Source organism: Corapipo altera, unplaced genomic scaffold (genome assembly GCF_003945725.1).
Source record: "Corapipo altera isolate COAL_440 unplaced genomic scaffold, ASM394572v1 23b, whole genome shotgun sequence".
Lineage (NCBI taxonomy): Eukaryota > Metazoa > Chordata > Aves > Passeriformes > Pipridae > Corapipo > Corapipo altera.
In genome coordinates this window covers 11,676,087-11,698,925 of record NW_020884885.1, presented here as the reverse complement: position 1 = coordinate 11,698,925, position 22,839 = coordinate 11,676,087, and the positions used below count along the sequence as shown (strand labels likewise).

At 48.0% G+C, this 22,839-nt stretch overlaps 2 long non-coding RNA genes across 2 annotated transcripts in view; both read left to right on the top strand.

Moving 5' to 3' along the window:
- The first annotated feature begins 325 nt into the window (after nucleotides 1-325).
- LOC113946695 lies at nucleotides 326-19,444 on the top strand. Its single transcript, XR_003527520.1, has 5 exons — nucleotides 326-412; nucleotides 3,077-3,265; nucleotides 17,184-17,335; nucleotides 18,258-18,314; nucleotides 18,952-19,444. It is a non-coding gene; the product is annotated as an uncharacterized LOC113946695 (long non-coding RNA).
- A 1,788-nt stretch (nucleotides 19,445-21,232) lies between these two features.
- Nucleotides 21,233-22,839, top strand: part of LOC113946694 — a 76,046-nt gene continuing 74,439 nt past the window's right edge. The window contains exon 1 of the long non-coding RNA XR_003527519.1: nucleotides 21,233-21,593. This is a non-coding gene — a long non-coding RNA (uncharacterized LOC113946694). The remainder of the gene's footprint in view (nucleotides 21,594-22,839) is intronic.

The window sequence follows — 22,839 nt, the reverse complement described above, 5'->3', positions numbered from 1 at the left end:
TCCAGGGAGGGGTTGGAGCCGGCACCTTTCGCCGCCAGACACAAAAGCTGCTCCCGCCGCATCTCGGCGGCCCGGGCGGGGAAACCCTGGGCAGGGTCCGGGGCGGCGAGAGAAGCCCGGGAAGGGTCGGGGGCGGCGGGAGGCGCATTTCCCCTCTCTGCCGGCAGGTGGCAGCCGCAGCCCGGCTTGCAAGGGCCGGGCCGGCCGGGCGGGGCAGCGCCCGCCGCCGCGGCGGGACCGGGGCTCCCGTCGGGGCTCCCCCGCCGCGTTCTGCCCCCGCACGGAGCGCGGTCCCGGGCCTGGCGATGTCACCCCTGCGGCCACCCAGGGGGCCTCACCCGGGCCCACAGCGCAGCCGGGAGGGCGCTGCCCCCGGAGAGCGGCGCGGCCCGCGCTCCCCTCCCTGCCCGAGGTGCGGCCTCGGCCCGGGCTCGTCTGTTGGGACGGGGTGAGAGGTGGCTGGGGAGTTGTGGCCTTTTTGGCAGTGGAAGCCCCCGTGGCAGCGCTGTAGGAGCAGCAGGCTTTGCGGGGGTGTTTCTGAGCGCCCCTCTGCGCGGGGCCGCCCGCACTTCCCTGGCGGCCCCGCTGGAACCCCCCGGCCCCGGGGACAGCTCCGGCTGCGGCGAAACCTCCCGGTCGTTCCCGGATCCCCGCCCGGAGAACGGCCCCGGGGGCGGCCCGGCTCCCCCGTTGGCACCGCAGCGCCCCGGGGGCTGAGGGGGGAACCTTCCCTCCCGCCCACACACTCTGAAACCCGAGGGATGCGGGTGCCGGGAGTGGAAACGCGGGGGCGGAGCGGTGTTACCGGCGATCCCCTCCTGGGCAGGTGGTGCCCAGCACTGCATTTCTGAGGGTTTACCCGCCTCAGCTCTAGATACTGTAAGGGAAGGGTTTGCCTATCGGGAGGTTTCTCCGAGCGATCCCACCAGCCCACGGAACGCTCCTTTGTGCAGCCTCACGCTGATCCGCCCTTTGGGCTGCGGTTTGCGATTCCATCTCCTTTCACTGTAGGTTGTTTTTTTGACCAAAACTTTAGTCACAGCTGGGCTAATCTTTATATATTTCACGAATGTCACGATCGTTGCTTTCAAGCTGACCCTCCCCAGCTCCTTTACCAGCTCAGTCCCTCACCTCTGCGTGCCCTCCAGCTTCTCACATCAGCCTCTCTTCCCAGAGCCCAGGGGACAGCCCACTGGCAGGGAGTTCCCTGCTCACCTTTCCTGCCTCTGGAGGGGGCAGAGACATTGTTATCCAGCACTGCATCTGTCCTGAGACGTCTGCAATTCAGAACAGAAACCACCTCAGGCTCTGTCAGTTTCAAACCTTTCGGGCTGGATTCATGCTCGGAGAACGATGACACCACTTTCTTCCAAACTGTTTCAAATTCAGTCAAAAATCAAACAGGAGAGTCATGCTTAGAGCTGGGCTTGACTCAGAACCTGGGAGTGAAACATTGGGGTTTCTCATCTGATGGTCACAGTCCCGCTGAGACAGGTAACAGCTCCCTGTTTGAAGACCTACAGGGACGACAGAGCTGGAGAGGTGGTGCAAGCATCACCACCCCTAGTCCCACCACCGTTTGTTAGTCCCTGCTCAGACTCCTGGAAGGTGATGGGAGATGAACTGGAACCTTGCCCCTGCAGGGTGTGGCACAGGCACTAAAGGCAAGCCATGGCCATGGTGGGGAATTGTCCTGCCTGCGTCTGTGATGTTCTTTAATATCTTAGGGGACTGCGGTGTACAGGGTTCTCAGACTGCCCCCCCCCTGATTTGCCAGCTTGAAATGCTCTTTAAAATGTATTTTTAAAAATCCAAACACTATTAAATGCAAAGAAATCATGAAAAACAACAAGGAACAAAAGCTCTCAATCCTAGCTGAGCACTGCACAGACAGGAACCTGCTCTGACGTACATGAGCACCCCATAGGGATTAACTCTCTCCTGCCCAACAAAGCCAGCCTTCTAGTTTCTACTTTGCAGCACATTTTGTGTGCTATATATGTATTCAATTTAGCCAGATAGGGAAATTAAAATGTACAGGCTTAATACCTATCTGCAGTTGTCTCCACCCAAAAAAAAACCCCACAATCCTGGTCCAGGAGTTTTCTGCCTGTATGACAGATCCGAAGAAATTTCCCTTGTGAAGCAGAAACATGATACAGGCAGCAGAAGTCTAAAGGAAAACAACAAGGAGAAGCTCTAGGAGTCATTTTCCCCTTTGCTTTCCTAGTAAATATCCAGAAGGGAGTCTGTTGCATGTCTACTACCAAACGATTAATATTTTGCTACCCTCATGCCTTAACTGAGGTTCCTAAAGCCCTTTGCAGCCACTGCTTCACTCAGCCTCAGGTACACCCACCTAGGAGACAGCTGGAGTAACTAACCCTCTTATAAAAAGAGGGGCAGTGAACCACAGGGGGGACTTGTGTAAAGCCACCTAACAGACAATTCCTGGAAAAGAAATTAGGAGGTGGGATTCTCAGTTTTGACTTTAACCTTCAAGTCAGGTTTCCTTCTTTTCCCAAACCTGCAGTGCCAAACCACTGCAGTATCAAACATGCAACAGCATCCTCCATCTTCTTGTCATCTTTGATACCACATTAGGGTGGAGGGACATGTAGGCTGCAAGCCTCCAGACCTTCACCTGCCTTTTTAGGAGACTGCCATTTACAATGCTGGACCAGGAGATTCATGCTTCTGGCTATCTGCATTATCCTTCATTTCTATAATGGAACATCATCACTGAGGGGGAATTACACAGAAATTACTTGCTTCAGGTACTGCATCTGTCCCATGTTTAAGCACAGTGAGAAGGTCTGATGTTTTTCCTGATGTACCACATGCTCTTATTCCATTTCTTTTTTCCCTGCATCTGTGGGCAATTCGAAGTCTCACCATGAGACCACCTGCACAGGGATACAGCCCATAGAAGGTCTCAGTTGTGGCTGCAGCAAGAACAGTTCAGAACAGTGTAGAATTTTTCCAATGTGATTATTAAAGCATAGCATCGCCTATATATGCTTGTCCTTCTCACCGTAAGCTGCAAATTTTGAATTATCTCATTTTTTACTTTCAGGTCTGACTGGACACAACTACCATCTTGGGGTGCCTGACTGGTTGTCTGCAAGGAAGGTGTGTAGACATCAGCTCTCTCTTTTCCTGACAACCCATTGCTGTGGTACAGCACAGGGCATGAGCAAGATGCTCCATAGCATCTGAGATGCCAGTGAAAATCCTCTGACAGAGGCAAGATCCTTGGAGATGGGTATGTCTTAACAGGTACAGTGTTTTCCTTGAGAAATAAGTGTAAAATATTTACTACCTTTCACTCTACTGCCCTTTGACAAAATCACAAAAAAAAATTCACTCAAAAGAAAGGGGAGAAGAAGGGATTTATGGTAGGGAATTCCTCATGTCTGCATATCTGTTCTAAAAATGGAAAATGTTCATGAGTTGTATCCAATCACTTAATTGAAATCTTTTCCCAAAACACCACCTCTACTTTTCTTAATTCTGGGTTGGTACCATTCTGAATCTATACTTGGAGTTCATCCTAAAATGAGACAACACTATGTTGAACATGCCTTAGTGCCATTGCAGGAGTGTAGTATGAGACATACCATTTCATACATGGCATGGAAAGTATGATAGATCAATATTGAACTCAAAAGCATGTCAGCAAGTTTCTGGATGAAGTTGCTAATCAGTATGCCCTGTATTTAATGTGCTTGCACTCTCCACACCTCAGTGTAGTGTAGGAAGTACTGGGGGAAGTGCCATAGGTGACATGCTGTATTTTTCTGAGGCTCTTGTCTTCCACTTAACCATGCCTACGGCCCTTGCCCTCTGTGAGGATCTGTATAGGAGCAAGTGCAAAGTTCAAGACAGATGTCTGTGATGGTATTATGACATGATATGGGTGAGAAAAGAGGGAGAAAGCATTTGCTGATAATCAGAATGTGAAGAAATTAATTTCAGTAATTTCAGGCTTGTGTTGCTTGAAGGTCAGTGTTCAGCGACATTTGACAGGAAATGAGAACTTCTCAGTTAAGATCAACAAGACATCAGTGTTTTTCAGTGTTTCTTGAACACTACAGAAGGTGACTTAAAATGCTCCTAATTCTTACCATTTTTCTACCTCTAGAAAGTCCGACAAAGTCTGGTTTTCATACTGGTTTAAGTGTCCTGAAACTTGGGCTTGAAACCTAAAACCTTCCTCATCCATATCCCTCCTATTAGTGATGAGACAACAGGATCACAGATCCTCTTAAGGATCTTAAATTAAAACCCTTTCTTCCAGTGCTGCTCTTCTTGTCTCCATTTGCTAATTGTGAATATGGAAACTTGATAGCCAGAGACCTCATGCTAGAGCCTTACAGATCTACAGATTACATAGCTGTAATTAAATTGATGAGAGTAGAGGGAACGGAATTAATATTAAAAAAAAAAAAAAAAAAGGAAGAAAGAAAACAACAACAACCTAACCCCCAGAAATCAAATCCATGACAATTACTTTAAATGCGTGGTATGTGGTCAGTGACATATGAGTCACTTGAGCCTATCTTTATAGAAGTAGCAACGTATGAATAAAACACCCAGCTGGCATGGTGCCACTGTCCCTGTAGCTATATCAGAGCATGACAGCAGCCTGCATTGTCAGCTAGAGGCTTATTGTCATCAAGGCCAACAGAAATCTTAGTCCTGGTGCTTGCTAAGAGTCATCCTATACCTCAACACTCTATTGCAAGTCTTCCTTGGAGCTGTCTTCCATAGCTGTATTTCTCTTCAGCGCCTTTACACCCCCATTTTGTTTTCATGATTCCAAGAGAGCTTTCAAAAGAAGTAATATAGGTACCTGTGTCTTTTCCTCTCGTTGTAGTTATATTGCCCACAACACTAACAGCTCTGTGGTGCAGGTTCAACCTACACTTGCTTTAATGAATCTGGGCTAACATGGAAGCTGGTTGTTGCCTGCCAGGATTAACAATCCAATGCATGGAAGTCCACTTTATGTGGTGTGACCATGGACCTTGGCCAGGCCCAACCAGATTCTCCATTTGAGGACATGAGTGTGGCCAGTCCTGAACCATTACACTTGCTCCCTGCAGCACAAGGAGGTCCTCTGTGAAAAGGAGGTTGTGGGATAATGGATATTGGCAAAGCCTTTAAAAAGGTTGAATTGGCATCTGTCTGGAATGACGTTGGTTATGGTTGACTCTGCTCCAGCTAGACGGATAGATTAGATAAAGCAATACAGGTGCCTTCCAGCTCTGCCACTCTGTGACAACTCCCTTAGAGCAGTCTGCACCACCATTAGCTTGATGAGCCATCACAACTAAAACATAAAGAGGAGGCAAGAGCCTATTTTGGTTTGGGAAGAGAGCTTGTAGTAAATTAGTGTACTTCCAAAGCTCTGATTGTGTAGATACAAATGTAGCACAACTGCAAATGTTGATAAACTGCCATACTATAAAACTAGGTCCATCTCATCCCACCCTCTGTTGCCAAGGAGCAGACTAGAGGGAGGTTGGAAGGGCAAGATTAGTTTTCCAGAAATAGCTGGTCTTCTACGCTGCATCACTCTTTACCAGTGTGCTGACATTGCAGCCATGTTGTGCTAAAAAGTCAAATCTATCCAGTTCCTGTGTTGTGGCCCCATTTCCCAGAGGGGCTCACACAGCACACTTGCTAACTCACTCCCACCCCCAGGCTCAGGGGAAGCAGCCATTTCCCTAGAAGAGGAAACCTGGAAGAGAGAAGAGTTTCCATGAAGTGCCAGATGGATGGTTGGGAACACAGTCCAACTACATGGCTCAGCTGCACTTCTCAGCCCCTATCCCCCAAAAGATCAAGTCTCTTCTTAGTGGCTCTAAATGGGAATAACACATGAATTCCTAAATGAGTGAGGGAGTTATGCAACCATGAGGCAACTGATCTCATGTTCATATCGCTGGGAAGCAGAGGAGCCTTCCCCCGCATCTTACCCAAGCAGACAGTGAGCGGGGTTTCCTTAATGGGAATCCCTCCACTGCTTCTCCCCCAAATCCCCAGCTCATCCGTGTAGGGTGTGCCGCCTGAGCATCAGATGGGTGGAATGAGGCTGTCAACTTATTTTTCATTCAAAGGTTTAGCTGAAGATAGATTTGAACTCCACACATATATTTAAAGGGAAATTTTTTCAGCAAGTGTAGTAGGCTTAGTCTGAAATGCCCACCTCTATCCACTCCTCTCCCTCTGGAGAAAGGAGGCAGCTCAGTTTGTTGCCTCTCACTATATCTGTTTGTAAGAAAGTTGTGAGGGAAAAGCTCAAATATGTGGGCTGAACACTCCAAGATAAAAAATAACAAAAGCAAAAAAACCACCATGGTCCTCATCAGTGAGATGACAGCTTGAGTTGCACCCTGAAGTTGGTAAAGACTAGCTGGGGAAGGACAAGGGCTTTGTCCTTTCCCAGCGGTGTGGCATGTGTATGCGCAGGACAGGTTAAAAAAGACTCTGATTGGGAGCTCTCCCACATTCACAAACTTTCCAGCATCTTCCATCACCTAATTTTCATTTACTCCAAGAGTTCAGAACCATTTACAAGTCATTGATTTATCTCACCTTGTGACTAACCCAGCTACTCCTGCTGGGTGAGGTAGCATGACTTACCCAGGTCAGGCCATGACAGAAGCAAGAGAAAGCCTGAGGAGCATCTGTTCCCAATGCTTTTCTACCTGTCAGGCCATGACTGTTCTCTCTGCACACAAGTTTGGGAAAAACTTGGTGCCTGAATGGGTTTTCCTGGGAGATTGGGGTGCATTTGCATGAGCATATCCAATAACTAGGTAACTGCCATAGGTGGTGAAGACCAACTTCCTCCTAGGAGGCCACAGAGGAAGATGACTTTCCCTGCCTGTTGTGCCTGGGGAGAGGGGCTGAACCCTGACGGGGAGGTGGGGTTGGGAGACGGGTCATGGCCCTTCAGGAATGGATTCCCCAGTGTCACCGGGACAGCCCTCCAGGGGAAGAGCTAAAGCTCCCCACACCAGGTGTCGGAAAAGCTATGCTAGAGCCTTCTCTGCCCTCTCCTCCTCAGGAGTGAGAGAGCTTTGGGCTAGGGTTGACTCAGCTCAGCAGGGTACAGAGGGACACCCCACCAGGCAGCCCTACCAGCACCAGGGCTGGGTGGTACCAGCATGACCGCAGGCATCTGCCATCCCAGGCCCACTCATCGGGCTGCTGGAGCTACAGCCAGACTGAGCACAGGAGTGACCGCAGCATGGAAGGGTTACAGTCGGGAGGGCTGCTGGGGCTGTCTCCTCCACACCATGCTGGACATCAGATGGGGAAGGCAGCTCTGACTGATAGGTATCCCTTTATGAGAGAGTAATAGGAAAATTACTGGGATTTCTGCTTCTGTAAACCATTCTGTCTGGAAATAGCCAGGCAGAAACATTTAGGAGAAAAAAAATGAAGCACCTGCTTGATCATATGAAGGGTGTTGCCCTAAGATGGAAAAACTAGCTTTGTGTCCCAACAATGCCACACACTACCTCTATAGCCTTGGGTGAGTCACTCAACTTTCACTTACCCAGCTATAAGTAAGTGCAAAGGGGTTTTTCCTTTTGTATTTATTATTTACTTTTTCTTCTCTTTTCACATATTAAGCTCCTTGGGCAGTCTCTTAATACCCAGCATGTTTAGCTCCTCACATGTTATGGTGCAGATCTTATTTGGTTGTTTACCTCCTCCCATAACATAAATGAAAATTCACTATTAATATCCCTGTAGGAATACTGAGATTGGGAGAGGCTATTTTGGGAATGACAGAATGGAGGGGGGGGGGGGGAAAGTATTTTGTTAAAATGCAGACACTGCCCTTCCTAAGCCAGGCTGAGTTATCATCCCAGAATTGAGTAATAAATGCTACTTTTTTTCTGTGTCCATCCCTTCTTTCAGCCATTCTAAGCTGAACCTTTCTGCTGCAGTGTATGTTCTGTCCTCAATTAAAAAAAAAAAAAGGCACAAAATAAAATAAACCCCTGATAATATAATTCTTCTCCCACTGCCTGAGTCTCTGCACCAGGGAACTGTGAATAATCTCCCAGTGCAAACAGCCCCCTGTGTAAAAATAGCAACACAACTGCAAACTTCAGGGTAATCACTGCTTGATTTCAAAATATTTGTTCTGCTCCTGTCCTGTCCTTTATCTCTCAGACCTCTATATGTCACTAAAGCAACATTGGACAGCTCCTCGCCAGGTCTGCCTCCTCCAATGTGCTCCCTCATTATTAATGGAAACAATCTCCATCTCGGAGTATTTAAAAATATACCCTTTTCTAAATATAGGCAATCTGCGTGTGCTTAACTACTACAGGGCAGAATGAGAGGGACCAAAATATTGACATGCACTGGGTGTGTATAATTTGTTTTGATTTCTGCTCCCTCTGCCATCTCCCAATACCAATCTGTATATTACCCACACACCTTGGAGGAAAATCTGTCATTATTTAGCACGAGGAATGTATCTGCTGCTTAGAGCCTGGAGTTTCCTTTGTTTATTTTTCCATCCTCTGTCCAAACGGTGTCAATGAGAGTGGAGCTTACTGAGCTATTTATAGCCTCTCACCACACTAGGCTGCACCTTGCCAGCAGCAGCAGCAGCAGTCCCCAGCCCCCGGGGGAAACAGGATGGGGCAGGCCATGGGGCAGGGCAGGGCACGGGGCCCCGGGCAAGGAGAGGAGGGCAGGTGAAAGCCTGGAAGTCAAGGAGGGGAGGGAGTGAACCAAAGGTTGTATGCAAAGTGGGGACTATGGCATGCAAGGTGGAGAGGAGCAGGGTGCAGGTGAACCAGGGGAGCTGTGTCAGGTGCTTGTCAGGGAATGGAAACTGGAAACATCAAAAATTGTTTCGAGAGAGATTTGAGGAGGGATGTGTCAGGTAGCTATTTCTTGGATAGAATGGGGGCTTTGAATTAAATCATATTGGGTCAACCCTTACCTGGGATCAGGGAGTACTTGGGAGCTGGTCAGAGCAAAACCTGCCTCTTGGGAAGTGGGTTTTGGGGAGTGCAGAAACAGCCCATCTCACTCAGTACAGCAGGAGCATCTAAAAAAAGAGTAGTACTGGAGTTTGACCCATGGGGAGGGGGCAACTAGTCCAGCGAGAGTCATAACCGGGACTGAGGAACGCTGGGCTTATGTGGCCTGTTGCCACCGGGGACTGGGTTTAGGGTGTGCTCCCCATCCCTTCCCCAGCATCATCGCTGTTCTAGGGTGGCAGGCTCTGACCTTGGCTGCAGCAGACAGGCAGAACCATGACAAGTGTGTGGAAACACCCCAAGAGGGTCTCAGTGCCTCCTCTACAGCCCCCTCAGCTCTCACTGAGCCTTTGCTTCCCGCACCGTGCCTGGCCCCTCTCCCTGGGGGTCCTGCCTGCTTCCTGTGCCCCACGGGGGACATTTTCCCACCCCTGCCCGTGGGTGGATTTGATTCATGCCTGGTTTTATGTGCAGACATGTGCTGGTGGCAGTTCCCTAAAAGGGGGTGAAGGCAACCTACCCACTAACAGAGGCAGCTCTGGGGCTCTGTGGCTGTGTTCTGTTGTTGTTAGCGTTAATAAGCTTGCCCTTGGTGCAGTCTGCAGGGCTTGAGGAGCTGACTAAGGAGCAAAAATCCAGGGAAGGGGGAGAGCGGGAAAGGGAGCTCTCATTTGGGAGTGTGTGTGGCATGCTCTCCCTTTAGTACATGTCCAGAGCCTAAGGCCACCCTATTTTTCTAACGGGGTGCAGGGAATAAGCTGCAGTTTCTGCTTGAGGTATTGCTTGAGCTGGCAGGGAGAGCTGGGCTGGCCAGATGGAGGGATGAGAGGGAGGCAGGGAGAGAGAGGCAGGCAGGGATGGGAGGGGGGAGAAGGGAGCTAGACACCTACGCAAACACAGAGTGAGAGGAGATCCTTGGATGCAAACACAGACACAGGCGTCCTCCTCCTCCTCACATGCCCCTGATTCATTTCCACATGCCATACACGTGACATGCTAATTCAGGGCTACTACAGAACTCCAGGGCGAGAGAGGAACAGGAGAGAGAAATAAAACCCAGTAAGGCACCGAACTGCAGATTTTTAAAGGGGATTCAGCGCAGCTTAGCCATACTCCCACCCCGTGCTCCCTCCGGGGGAGGCAGAGCCGGGCTGGCCTCTCTGGCAGCCCCCCCGCCTCCTCATGCCCCACGCACCCCCACACCACCACCTTGCGGGAGTGGCTCCACGTGAGCCCCGCACATAGAACCAGCACGGTGCTAGAGCACATCCCACCCATCCCCGGGACACACGCGGTTACATCAGCGGCACGCTCCCCTCCGCGCCCCTGCGGCACCACGCGGGCTGGGGCGGCCTCAGCCTCTGCCCTCCTCCCCAGCACCGGGGGCCTGCCGAGCTCGAGCCTATTTTTAAATACAGGCGCATAAGTCCTACGTGCTGGGGGGCGAATAAGCTCCAAACAACCCCGTTACAAACCCAGGCATCCCCAAGGTAAATGTAGTTACCCGGCAGCGGGGCAGGAAATGCTCCACGTCGCAGCCCCCTCGCTGCAGCCCACTCCCCCACCACTGGCTCCGACTTTTGGTGCCCCTGCCCACCTCCATTCCCGAGCCGTGGCAGGCTGCCTACCCCGCCTGACTCCGACAGTCACATCCCCACTGTGACAAGATGCTGAAAAGGAGGGGAGGTAAAATACGAAATACAGCTGTGGCTGTCAGTGGGCTGAAGTACCTCTGGCAATATGACTGCTCCAACCCCACTGGGGTTTACACCAGGGTAACAGATAGGATAGTTTTATTCTCTGTATCTGTACCCTTGCCCAGTTTATGCGGCATTTTCTTACCATCCACTTGTCCAATGCTGGGTCCAAAATGAATGAACCACCTGGATTCATAATTTCTATCATGCAGAAATAACGTCAGTACGAAGAGCTCTGCAGCCCATCACCAGCCATCTTCCTCCCACTCCCTGTTTAAGGCTGCATCAATGCAAAGACCTGAAGAGCTTCACCCCCCTCAAGCACTACCAGGTGTGCCAGAGACATGGGAAGGGGAAAACAAATTTCCTCTTCGGAGCTCCCCCCAGCATGAGGAGGCAAGGACTCTCATCTCAGCCATCCCAGGTGAGACAAAGAGGGGACCAAGTCCCTACTCCACACCAGAGCAAATGTGGTGAGGAAGAACAAGCACCCTCTGAACTGCACTGGGAAGTGGTGGTGGCCAACAGCAGCAGGACTAGACCACTCCCCAGCGAACAACAAGTGATGGTGGGGGCTTCCAGTGCCCTTCGGGGTTAGCCGTGAGCGCCCCCAGCTCTTATTGCATCAGGTCTGTCTGATGGGGACTGGGTGGACATGACACAAGGAACTTAGTGGAGTTACCTCTTTGTAGCATGGAGAATCAAAGATATTTTGGGCTATATTGTATCCTGAGGATATTTTTGCTAACTGGACTAACCCTTCAGACATCTCTAACAGGAGCTCCAAATCTAGGAAGACAAAAACATCTTTGCCTTCTCCTGAGCAGAAGCTTGTGTGTTTCACCTTTGAAAAGCATATCAGTGAAATTTGGGTTGCAGTCCTGGTAATTTGTTCCTGTGAAAAGGTAGTGGTTACAACTTTTTATCCAAGTGTTGCCTACCCTTCTCTTTTTGGGAACCAGTGGAGCTGGACCCTGGCCCCAAGAAAGATATCTTAGCAAACTTCTTGCTTCTGCACTACTGAGGAGGAAAGAGAGAGGATCTAGTTTACTGGCTCTAGCTCTCCCCATGTATGAAGGGGCTTTCTTGGCTGAATATTTTGAACCAAGATCTGTGAAGGAGAATACACAGCAATTCCACATTTATCTGCCACCATTTATATTAGAGACACTCTGCTCACTCAGTAGAAGAAACCTGTGTTGCTTCATGCAAAGAATAAGAGGAGAAGGTGGAAAGCATTCAAGTTAAATATTCCACCCAAGTATTTTAAACTGACAGTCACATGAAGTAAAAAATCCCGCAAGCTATATAAGACTGTGTAAGGCTTACTGAAAAACAAGGCTTTCTGTCTAAGGCAGAGGAAACAAAGGTCACTCATAACACCCACTAATGTTTGTATTTTTAAAGTCTTATTATGTCCGTTCTTAGAGGCCTTAATCATGATCAAGGTCTTTGTGTGTATGGACAAGAAGGTAAGATATCAACCCCAGAATGTTTTTAATGATGTAGACAGACAGTTATGGTGGAAGTGGTCGCAAATGTACACATGCAGAAGTGCGTGTGTGTTTATGTGTAGCATCCTGTCTCTTTACAGTACTGCCCATGGGCACCACAGCGCAAGATGCTGCCCCCAAAATAACAAGGAAATCCATGACCAAAGAATGTGCAGCTGCAAGTAAAGACCAAACTGACCTGAGTGCTTAGTTCGAGCCTAACAAGCTGCTGCACCCAAGCTGGCATTGCAGCCCGGGAGTCCTGCCTCTCCCTGTTTCCAGTAACCGTGAGACAGCACTCCTTCCCACATTTGCAGGAACAATGATTTTATTTATTTTTTCTTGTAATTATATTAATACCTGTTCTTCCCTCATGCTAGCAATTTGGTTGATTTCTTGTTTATTGCTTTTCACCTTCTACCATCAATAATTCAGCCACATAGCCCCCAGGAGGTGGAGAACTAAATACTCATTTTACAGAGACTTGCCTAGGAAAGGAGTGATATGATAGCTGGAATCAGATCCCTGGCATTCCTGGTTCCTAACCCAAGCCACAATCCCAGAGATGGCAATCCCACAACCTGTGATGCCAAGCCTCTTGCTGGCTTTTTGTTCTGGTTTCTGTCTCGTTGAGTTTTGCCAGGAATAACAACTGCAGGATGTGACCCTGATTGTAAATGAGGTCCATAGGTGGCTTGTGCACTATCAGTCTTGCTTATTCTCCTCTGGTCTTTAATCTTGTGTTTCCCAAATCAAAGTGTTGTACCCGGATCCTCTCAGGATCTGTGGACTAGGTCATGGGGTTCATTTCAGTGCTCAGTAAAAGCTGGTTCTTGTAACTGCTACCATTGCCAACCCCAGAAAATCCTGTTTTAGGGACTGGAAGGGGTGAGGAGAGAAAAGGCTGTGAAGAATCAGCTCCACTCACGCTCTCTAGCGAGTGTCTGAGCCATATAGGTCAGGCAGAAGCCATTTGCTGTGCTGTACCTACTCCATGGATGAACAGGGGACTGCATTCGGCATATATGTCAGCTGTCTTGCTTTTCAGTTCAATTCAATTAGCTAAACCCTTCTTAAAACCCTGTTGAAATAAATATCCCTCTACTCCTCAAGCTGCTGCCTTTTTTTTTTTTTTTTGGGGGGGGGGGGTTCTGTGCATGCTGTCCCTCCAGCTCATCCTTCAAACACTTCGACCATCTCTTCGGGTGCCGTGGGCTATTTTTAACTCATGTTTGAGCGAAGCCTCCCCGTGCCGGAGTCCCCCCGCTGGGGTGCGGAAGGGGCTGGCGGCATGGAGCAGGGAGCGAAGTCAAGCCACAAGGGGGCATGTGCTCTTCTAATTCATAAAATGTACCTTCATTGACAAAAATGCTGAACAATTGGTGAATGGTGTGTGCATAAGTTAATGCCACTGGAGAACACACGGGTAGTGACGGGGGAGCTTGGCTGGGGGGTTTGTGAGCAGGGGAACAGAGAGATGGGGAGGAGTGGCAGGGCCCTAAAATGCATCCGGGGTGTCTCTGCACCTCTCTCCTGCTGAAGCAGGGAGCTCTGGTGAGGGGAGAGTCAGAGAGCCTAATTCTCCTCCCAAACTCCACTGAAAGGAATTACAGTGGTAACGCCAAAGCCGGGAGGATGTTAGCGACAGTCACAGGCTCGAGCTGGCTCTGGGGATGCTTTGTTGGTTTTTTTAAGGTTTTGTAGCAAATGCATTCAGCTGCCAAACATTTTTAATTCCTTCACTAGGTGAGATGGTACAAGAGACTAATGGCTAATAAGGATATTTACACACAGAATATTTATTTCTAAGCAAACTTTTCATCCACCTGCATCTCCTAGACTGGTGTAGCTGAACCCATCCTCCCCACAGTAAGTTCCCCAGCTACTGCTGTCTCTTCCTGCCCTACAGCGCTATTTCGGGGCTTGGGTAGTTTCACCAAAGGACAACCAGTGTAGAGGGAAGAGAAATGGGGCTAAGCACTGAACAGGGAGCCAGGACCCTTGGGGATGCACCCAGCCCTGCTATGGTCTCCAGTGTCTGTGAGTACTCTGATGAATTAGAGGAACTAGGAACTGCTAAAGACTACTGTGAAGTCTTGTTTTCAAACAGATTTCCCAATGCAATGGATAAAAGAAAATACGAGATGAGCAGAAGTTTTTCTGTCTGAGCATGTCACAATAAATATTTGGTTTGTTGGCTTTTTAAGGGTCCTATCTTCTCAATCCAAAATGGAGTCAGGTGTACTGGGAGTCAGTTTACAACTTCCCAGTATATGAGTCAAAATGTGCAGCTCATCACCTGTAATTCCAGTGACCGCAGTGGAGTTCAGACAAGGATGAATTTGACAAAAGAGGACTGATCAGGATTGTCCTGAGAAATATCAGAAATGGGGAGGCAACCCTCATTTTACCTGCCCTGCGAGCTCATCTCCTTCTTCTGCAAACCTTCTCCTCCAGCTGTGAGGGCAATGCAGTCAGACCTTCACTCACTGTAGGCTGTGCCTAGCCAGCATACACTGCGGTCTTCCACCAGTCCCTACAGACTGCACTGAAATAAGGGACAGGGTTGCAGAGGGTGTGTCTCACCCCACTCCCCGGATTATTCCCTGCTTCCCTTTCCTTTCTTTGGTGGGGAGGGGAGGGGAAAAGCCAGGCGATAAAGAAAGTACCAGCACTGTCCCTACAGCACAAAGAGAGGAGGCACAGGATTACTCCATAGTGACAAGCTGATGTGTCCCAGGAAGCACCTTCTTGAGTAACCAGGCATGGAAGAGCCAAGCCTACAGCCACCATTTAACTTTGATGATTCAGCCTTCAAGCCCCTTCACCTCATTTTAAAAAGGCAGGAAAAGCCTTTTTAAAAGTCATGCAGGTCAGAAGATCATGTTGCCCCCTATCTCCATCTTTCCCCCTGCACCGGTGCAAGCAAGACATAAGTGCTGCAAGGTTTTATATAAAACAGAAGAGGGGAAGCAGACTGGATTTACCTGCAGTATGAAACAGATTTATCTCTTGAATGAGATGGCCCAAAATGGCCTCTCTGAGAATTTTGGCTAAATTCAGGAGAGGTAGAAATAAACATGCAAAGGGCTTTCTGTCATGAAAGATGCTCTGACACAACAGTGATGTGTGTGTATAACATTTATTGGGGAAATCGGCAGGAACAAACCCAGCCTCAAGTATTCTAAAGCCTGGGACGTGACATGCAAGGCTGCTGCATAGGAATCTCCTGTCAGAAACTCTGTGACTACTTCATGCTGCTGACAGCAATACCACTCCATCCAACATTTTATGTGTGGCATGGGTAAGACTTTGGGAAGTCTGGCTTGCCCCTGGGACATGACTGGTTAGGCAGGATGCAGGACCTTAACCTCTCGTTGTCTTTACAGTTTTTCAGGCCTCTGGTAGAGCTATAGCTGATCATGATTTTGCTTTTGCTAAATTCCAGATAAATCCTCCTGCACTCTGTGCAGACCTGAAATTTCCCTTTGGACTGCAAATTGTGAGGGTAGCCCTTCCCTGCATGGGAAAAAAAAGACATCTTCCTGTGACTTGGGGCTAGACACAGCCACTTGTTCATGTGCTGTGATGCCTGTGTAGCCTGTAGCCTGTAATATCCCTAAAGCCATGTGCCATGAAGCTTATCCAGACTGAAAATCTCCTGGTTCTTTTTCCAGGACTGAAGTTCCTGCAGTAGTTCCGAGTCTTTAAACACAGGATGCCAATTTGATTTAAAAGCTGAAAATAGCAAGATGTGTCTGTCCCACCCACCATGAAATTTGGTAACTTACTTTGTCCATCCTCCCTCCCCTTTTCTAATTGTTCTTTTTTGCACAGTTCCCCATTTAGACTGCAATCTCTTTGTGTGCAGCATGCTCTCCTATACTTAACCACAAAGCACTTTATGCACTGAACTGCTTTTTTTTCACTATTATTTAGTGCTCAGAACATTTGTTGCTGCGCAGGTGGTATGGTGTCTCCCTGCTCTTCTAGAAAATTCCAGTAGTCATAAGACTGAGATGTCTAAGAAGTCAACAATGAAATGCCAAAAGAAATATCCCTTCCCAACACAATCTTAACTGTGAGTTGCTGGCATTAGCTCCTAGAAATGGCATGGCAAAAAGTGAGGAGCCTAATAAATAGACCTGAGGCACTCTCTTCGGATGTGTCGTTATTAAAATTACAGACAACAAACTGGAAATCCGACATTTATCTGCCTCTATTCTGAGTGTGTTGACTGTAGCTGTATTGATTACCTGTTGGAGCAGCTTGGAATAGCTGATATCGTGACACAGTGCAAGGTCTATGTTAAGAGATGGAGCATGGTTTTTTTGGTTTGCCAACAGAGATTTAGCCAATGTGCCCATAGTAATCCCTTGCTGCAGGAATTGTCCACAGCCTAGCGGTATGATCTCCTGGTCCCTGGGGGAGGTGAGCAAGGCCATCTCACTGAAGGAATCTATATAGAAAGGGAAAAAGTCAAGATATCTTTTAGTGTCTTATATGTAGGCTCAGCACTTGAACAGAAGCCAAGCCAAGCTTGCACCTGTTTGCTTGTGTCACCTTGCCTTGTGCTTTACCACAGAAAGGGAGACATTGGACTCTGTCCAAGAGACCTCCATACTCGTTTCCAGTGTGCCTGCGATGGTGGGTGAGGGCCCTGCAGTGGTACAGCACTCAAAGGGCAGAGTTGAAGTTGCATTGCAAACAGCAATGTGTGCAACAAAATTGTGTCTCTTCTTTGCTTGCTTTCACCCTCACTCTTCTTCTCTACTTCTTGAAATGAAATTAAGGAAATTTAATTCCCTCTAAGCAAAGTTCTGGGATATCAAATATTTTTCAATTCACACACACACATACACACCCACAGAAAAATGCAACCTTTTCCATATCCAGAGCCTGGATCCCCACACTGGATTTGGTTCACTGTGTTGCACACTGCTTCCCTCTTTATGCTCCTGTTTTTGCAGGTACAAGCATGAAACTCCAAAGAGGAGCTGGGGAAGGACTCTGGAGTAGCCTGGAGTCATAACTACACTTAGAAAGGTGGAGAGGACAAATGTGAAGGGAGCACATATGACAAGCAAGAGACCTGAAACAAAGCACTCCAAAGCCCTGTGAGGTATGGATATTGGTTTGTCAAGCTCAACTGTTCAGCTTCTCTCACTTCTTTTCACTGCTTTCTTTCATCCACCACATTCCTTTTGGCTCTTTTTACTCCCCTACAGTGCTTCAGATCCTCTCAAATCCCCTCCATTACACTCACACTTTGTACTTCCATACCTTCTGACACGCTCTCCTTCCTCTCCATGCATGCATTGTTTGCAGCTGTCCTCCCTTGTTTCCTCCCACACTTTACCCTTCTCCTTTCCACTCCTCACATGGAGGTTATTTGACATACCTGTGGGCAACAAGGAGCGGGGCAGTGCTGTGAGGTGTGAGTGTACCAGGTGCAGGATGGCAGGACAGGGAACAAGAGCCAAGGTCCAACCCCAGGCTGCTCCTGGGGAAGGGAAGCCCTTGAGAAGGAGGTTGAGAGCTCTGGAAATTCAGAGGCTCATTCTTGGTCAAGCAAAAGAGCCACATGAAGGAAAACACTGTCTGCACAGCTCCAGGTGGCTCTGGCCAGAGACAGGCTTGGTGCCAAGCAGAATTCCCCTCTAACTAACATACTGTACTTACACAGAGGGAAAAGGAGAATGCTTCTAGCTCACACTTCTCACAGCCTACCTGGTCTTCATTCTCCACCAGGCCTCTCATCATACTTTTGGGCTAGGGCCTCAGCTCTACTCCTTTGTCTTTGTTTCCTGCTGCCTTCTAGCCTCCCCCTCTAATTGCTTTTGCCTTTCCAGTCCTATACTCTTCTTCCTGTGCTCTACTCCAGACCCTTCTCCCTTCTGCATCCAACTAACCCAGCCTGCCCCTGTTCAGTCAGCACACATGCCCCAAAGCTTTCCCTCTGTTAAGCACCCCCAGAAAGTAAAAAATTTAGAAACTGTAGAACAGTCTGTGCTAAAAGGATTTTTTTTATCTGTGACTTACAGGCATAGATGACCAAATTGCTTGTTTTTCTTTGGCTGCATTCACTTTGCTTGTTCCAGGTAACCTAATCCTGTTTTTTTAACTGTCTTCTATGTTCCTCCACTTAGTCCTTGCTGATTTTTCCTGACTACTTACGTTTCTAAAACAACATTGGACTGTTTATTTTAGAGAACTCACAAATGTTGTTTTTAAATGAGAGATAGTGGGGTTTGGACAAAAGGAGCTCTTGTAAAACACAAGAAACTTGTACATCACTCTGTTCCCAAAAGCTGTCAAGAGAAGTCACCCTGCATAGTGCATGGGTGCAGCTCAGGTTTAGCCAACACCTCATGTCACCTGAGATCACTTAGTTATTTTACCAGCAAGTTGCCTTGAAACCTTCTTGCTTCAGCACATCTTACTGCTCATGTGCACCTCCCCTCACTTTCTTTGATTTGATAGTTTGCCACAAGCTGATGTGGGGACCCAAGCTCAAAGGTCAGTCACTTTTGCAGCAGTGTCATCACCACTGCAGAGCACCAGCAGAAATTAATATCCAAGAACATGCCGGTCTGAGCAGGACCAAAACTTCTTTTTAAAAATTAATAGTAATAATAATAATAGCTATCATCAATAGTGATACAAAGATGGATGAATGCATGAATGAATGATTCATATAATGGCCGTGCTTTCATTCTTTTCCTATTTATCCCTCAGAACTAGGAGTGGAGCCTCTGTGCACACCAATGCTAGTCTTGGAGTCATCAGCAGTCTGCAGATACAGTTCCAGCTACAGTACACGTGTAGCCATAACATGAAAAAAAGGGATGTGTGAGATGCCCATCTCAGGCAGGCTGCGCATCTGCAACTTCTTGCTCAAATGACTCCAAATTTGCCCCAAGTGATATTTATCCAGGGCCTCTGGGATGTTCATTAGTACTGCAAAAATCAGATGGAGCATGAGAATATCGAGGTATGTTGCATACTTCCTCGTTAAGCAGAACATGATTCTCATTCTTCACTATGGTAGAGCAATGCACACTCTCTGGGATGGATCTGAGTGTATACAGTGCTGAAGTATCATAAGTAATAAATGGTGTACCCAATAGTGCCTAGCTGCAGTGGTGATTAATCATTTAGGCCCTGATCCTGCAAACATGTATGAGTTTAACGTTACTACTATGAGTAATCCCCTTGATTTCAAATTAGATTAGTCACAGTTTTAACACTTGGCACGTGAATAAATGTTTGCAGGGCTAGAGTCCTATTTATGGCCTGATCTTGCAAATTATTACTGTCTAGCACAGTGCCTCTGTTCCTGAATACTTTCACCGATTAAAAAAAAAAAAAAGCCTTAAACACTCTCCTGAACTGTGAATGTTGCAGGATTAGATCTGTTGTGTGGTACATATGCACAGCTCTGCATAGCACAGGTCATAGATATAGCTGTATCTGGCCATGGGTGTGTGCTTTGATGCAAAGCACTTGAAAGCTGATCACCATCAATGTTTTTTTACTGTCCTTTACCACTGGTTCTAAGATTTAGGTCTTCCCTCTACAGTGTAAACAGAATTTTCCTCCTATTTCTTTTTAAAGAAAGAAAGAGAGATTAAATCAGTTTTGCTAAGTTAGGGCGAAGAAAATAAGGAAGCAAATAAGCAGCTTGCAAATTTAAGTCACCAGTCTAATCAAATTCCTCTGGGCTGCGGTGTCCTTTCTGTGAAATCAACCTGCATTAAAGCGACTGGGTTGCTGTTTGTGAATGTACCATCTCTGCAAATTACCGCTGCTCTGTTGCATTGTGTTTGTATGAATGGGGGTGACATGTGCTTGCCCACAGGTCCACGTGAGAGAGGTGGGGTGAGGAAGGAAGGATATTTTTAAAATGAATCTAGAGGGAGAAAGTGGACGCTGCAGCTTCATAGAATGTGAATGGTATCCTAAAATAACCCCTGTCATCTGCCCACCCACCCACTGCCAAAATCAAGGTGCAGCTCTTTCATTTAAAATTAATTCTTGGCCCCAGAGGGTATCGATAGATCAATATCTTGTGCTTCTGATCTCTTGCAGGCCACCCTTCAATGGCTCATGCAAAGGCTAAAAACAGAAAGATGCAACACAAAAGATACTGCAGTCAGCTCAAGCAAGGGGGATATTTTTAGATCAGAAAAGGGAAAGGAGGGGAGAGGGAGAGAAAAAGGAAAGAGAGGGAGAGAGGCTGGTCTAGGGTTTGCAATCTAATTTGGTCTCCCTCTTCCCCCCTCCTTTTTTTTTTTTTCTTTCTCTCTTTTTTTATTCCATCGGTGGTATTTTCCATACAATCTGATTTCTGCCCGCTTGGCTGGGGGGGGGTGTCGGGGGGGGGGTGCGGTGGGCTGGCACAGCAAAGCCGGGCTGAAGATTCTGGAGTTTTATGGCTCATTCCAGCTAGTGGCTTCTCTCTGCCAGTTGAATTAATTTGATACTATTTTTGAAAGTCAGTGTTTCTAAGGGAGACCTAATGACGCAATGACGTCAATGCAGGTCAATAGCACACACTGGAGGAACTGACTGTGCTACCGGGAGCCAAGGGCTGGGAGCCCGCTCCAACACCCTGGCTCCCGCACATGCTCCCCCGCCGCCTCCCCAGCCATCCCCGCTCCCCCCACGCACCCCGTGGGCTCTCCGCAACCCCCACCCCCCCCCCCCCAAAAAAAAAAAACCCACTAAAAATCTGTGATCAGAGGCAGTGCGGTGAAAAAAAAGCCCACCCTCACTACCTGTGAAAGGCAGCGTTATTGTGGCGGTGCACGCACTAGGAGGAAGGGGAGGCAGGCAGGGACACGCGTGTGCCCGGCCGGCCGGGACCGCGGGCTATAAATAGCGGCGGGGGCGCGGGGCGGCGGGGGCTGAGCGATTCCGCCCCGCGCACTCGCTCAGGAGGTGCCGGGCTCGGCGGTGCGGGGGTGGTGCGTGGGCGGCGGGGCGGGGGGGGTGGCGGGGGAGGGGAGGAGGGGGCTGCTGCTTCTCCCTGTCTCCAAGTCAGGCTCTGAACACGAACTGGCTTCTCTTTTTTTTTTTTTTCCCCCTTTTTTTTTTTTTCCCTTTCTCCTAGAAGAGTGCAGGCACACATTACGCGAAACCCACAGCCTTTCGCGATACACAGCTCGAAACGCTCTAGTTTATTTATATAGCCCCTCCACCCTCAGCTCTTCCCACCCGTCCCCAAATTCCCTAGAAATCCAGCTAAGGCGTGGGGAAGAGGGGAAAGCGGTTTTGGAGGGGAGGGAGTTATTTATTTTTGTTTTGTTTGGGGATTGTTTTGTTTTGTTGGGGTTTTTTTCTTTGCATACAAAAATAAGTGAAGAAGATTTTGCAAGGTAGGTTTCTCTGTGTGTGCGCGCGCGTATGTGTGCGTGCGTGCGTGTGTGTGGTGCTTTCCTTTTGCTTTTTGCAAAGTTTTCTGATTTCAGTTGTTAGATGCTTTTACAAGACATAGACTTTTCTGATTTGTTCTGCTACCTGCCTTTGAAAAGACTGGACAGCGTTGCATTCCCCCTTCTTGCAAAGAGTTCTCTAGACTGTCGTGTTGTGTGTCCTGTGCATTTGATGTTCCTGCAGGAAAGCATGTTAGTTTGCGAGCTCAAACTGCAGACAGGGAGCTATGTATTTGAGACCCCCCCACACTTTTTGCAGAGGCTGCAACTTTCACTTTGTCACATTTTGGGGTGGGGGGAGAAGGAAGGCATCAACTCACTCAGGAAACAAGCTTGCAAATGAAATTTTAATTGCAAAAAGAGTCGAAGTCAGCAATGTTAAAGCTTAGGGAGGATGAAAGGGAGTTGACATTTCTTGCATAGAGAATTTGCTACCACTGGGAATAGACTGAAAGTCCATAGTGAAGGGGGGGGTAATAGGTAAAATAATAACAAAGCAAATGATGAGACAAAATACTAATTAAAATGATGCAGGAAAGTGAGAGGCTGTTACAAGCTCTAACCACCTGTAGAGGGAAATCTTTATACATAGTAATTTCTGATAGCTGATCTATAGAGAAACTAAACAGAATTACATGTTCCAAACTTTGCTGCTCTGCAATGTGTGAACCAAGATGCCAAGATGCTCGGGTAATTCTCGGGGGTTTGCAAACTGCAGATACTGTTAGCTCAGGAGAAATGAGGATTTCCTAGTCTCCACCTTGGCTGCAGCCATCTGTGGTGCACGTCCTGGTTTCCTTTACTGCTGCTGCACTCAGCGTTGGTTATCAACAGATGTCTTGCCTGAGAAGAGCAGGTTTGATTTATTGCTAATTTCAAGCAGGTTTCTTAATCAAAAAAAGTTGGATGGTCCTCACTGTCTGAGGGGAAGGTTTCCAAAGTAGCTGTGAGGACCAACTACTTCAACCAGTGGAAAGCCTTTTTCCCTTCAGAGAACCCTGCTCAATTTCTGTGTAACTAAAAGTAATAACTAATACCATGTGACAACTGACACAGTACACAGTGTGAGTTATGTGCCACACCTTGTGTAGTGCCTTTTCTTCTGAGGAATCTCAGGGCACTCAGTGGAGCAGTGGAGCAACCTGACCTCAGAGGGGACAAAACAGGCAACTGCAGGATGACAGCCAAC